The following is a 2462-nucleotide window of genomic DNA, read 5'->3' as shown; positions in this document are numbered from 1 at the left end:
CATAACGCAGGTTGTTGGTGAATCTTCCTCTAATCCTGATGCCACATTCCTCCTCATACAGCTCAGCCTCCCAGATAATCTGTTCTACATATGGACTGAAAAACTATGGAGACAGAATACATTCCTGGTGTACACCCTTCCCGATTTTGAACCATGCAGTGTCTCCTTATCTGTTCTGAACACTGTCTCTTGGTTCAAGTATAGGTTTTGCATAAGCACAATCAAATGTTCTGGGATTCCCATTCTTCTCAGAGTTAGCCACAGTTTGTTGTGATCCACAGTTAAAAGCCTTTGCATAGTCAATGAAACACAGCTAGACATTCCTCTGGTACGCTCTGCTTTCTGCTAAGGTCCATATAACACTAGCTACAATATCCCTAGTACCACAGCCTCTTCTAAACCCAGCCTGCACATCTGGCAGTTCTCTGTTGATGTGTTGCTCCAGCTGTTTTGAATAATTTTAAGCAGAATTTTGCTTGCATGTGATATTAATAATATTGTTTGATAATTTCCGCACACTGTCGTGTCACCCTTCTTTGGAATGGGAACAAATATCGATCTCTTCCAGTCAGCCCGCTGGCTACAGATTTCTTGGTACAACTTAGTGAGTACATCCAGGGCAGCATAATCTTCCTTGAAATATGTCAATTGGTATGCTGTCAAATCCTGGAGCCTTGTTTTTTTTTTTCTAGTTCTTTTGGAGCAACTTGAATTTCCTCCTTCATCACCACAGACTCTTGCTCATACATTGTTTCATTCTGTGTCAGCCAATTCCTTCTGGTACAGTGACTCTGTATACTCCTTCCATCTTCTTTTAATGCTTCTTGGATCATTTAACATTTTGCCCAAAGCATCCTTAAGTATTGCCACTCGTGGCTTGAATTTGTTTTTCAATTCCTTCAGCTTAAGAAATGCTGAGCAAGTTCGGTCCTTTTGATTTTCTGACTCCAGCTCTTTGCACATTTCATTATAATACCTTGCTTTGTCATCTCAAGCTGCCCTTTCAAATTTTCTCTTCAGCTCTAATTTTTAATTTCTTGATTTCTTCCTTTAGCTTTTGTTTCTCGGTGTTCTAATACAATAATCAGTCTCATCAGACTCCATCTTAGTCTTTTCTTCCTCTTCTGCCTTTGTAATGATTTTTTGCATTCTTCATGGATGATATTCTTTTTTTTAAGCTTTTTTTAATTAATTTCAAAGAAAGTTTACAGAGACTTAGGGTTTCCATTCATCCATTGTTGCACTTTTCTCCCTGCCCTCCCTCTCCCCAATTCACTCTTCTCCTTGAAAAGTAAAATAAAAACTCTTTCATTGTTATGCAATCCCTCCCCCTAAATTCACTGCACTCACTGTGCAGCCTTCATTCTGGACTCCTGTCATGACAATAATACCCATTCATATATCCCTTTTAAACTCTCTCCCTCATCTGTTTCAATGCAATATACATTATTTATCCCTTCCTTCTGTCTTCCCTCAACCCCGATGTCAGTCCTGTTTAAACAGTGGCTGTGACTGAGATATTTCACTCAGCATAATGTCCTCCAGGGACACCCATTTTATATAATATTTTATGAGTTCTCTGTTTTTCAGTGTTGCATAGTCTTCCATTGTGTGAATATACCAGAGCTTCTCCATTCATTTGTTGATGGACACTTGGGTTGTTTCCAGCTCTTTGCTATTGTGAACAAAGCCGCAATAAACATGGGTGTGCATGTATCTGCTTGGGTGGTGGTTGCAGTTTCTTTAGGGTAAATTCTCAGTAGTGGAATTGCTGGGTCAAATGGTATTTCTATTTGAAACTTTTTGAGAAAGCACCATACAGCCTTCCATAGTTACACTACCATCAACTTCCATTTTACACTCCCACTAACAGTGAATAAGGGTTCCAGTTTCTCCACAACCTCGCCAGCATTTGATGTTTGCTGTTCTGTTAAACTGTGCTATTCTTGGTGATATCTCATAGTTTTTTGATTTGCATCTCTCTTAGACCTAGGGATTTTGAACATTTCTTCATGTACTTGTTGGTCATCTGAGTGTCTTCTTTGGTGAAGTGTCTGTTCATATCCTGTGCCCATTTTTTCAATTGGATTATTTACCTTTATCTTGTTGTGGTGCTCGAGTATTTTATAAATTATAGATATAAGTCCCTTATCTGACATGTCATTACCAAATACTTTTTCCCCTTCTATAGCTTCCCTTTTCACTCTGTTGGAGAAGTTTATAGTCTCACAGTTTATTTGGTCTTCGTTCATTGGTGTTCAAGGAAGTTCTCAAAGCTGTTCCTGAGATGGTTTTGGAATTTGAGTAGGATAGACTAGCTCAAGGAACTGAAGAACAAATTCAAACCTTGAGTTGCTATAATCAGGGATGCTTTAGGCAGAATATTAAATGATCCAGGAAGTATTAAAAGAAGATGGAAAGAATATACTGAATCACTGTATCGGAAGGAATTGGCAGACACA

Source organism: Elephantulus edwardii, unplaced genomic scaffold, assembly GCF_000299155.1.
Source record: "Elephantulus edwardii isolate Elephantulus edwardi_28Jun2011 unplaced genomic scaffold, EleEdw1.0 scaffold00044, whole genome shotgun sequence".
NCBI lineage: Eukaryota > Metazoa > Chordata > Mammalia > Macroscelidea > Macroscelididae > Elephantulus > Elephantulus edwardii.
Note: the sequence above shows the minus strand (reverse complement) of the source record.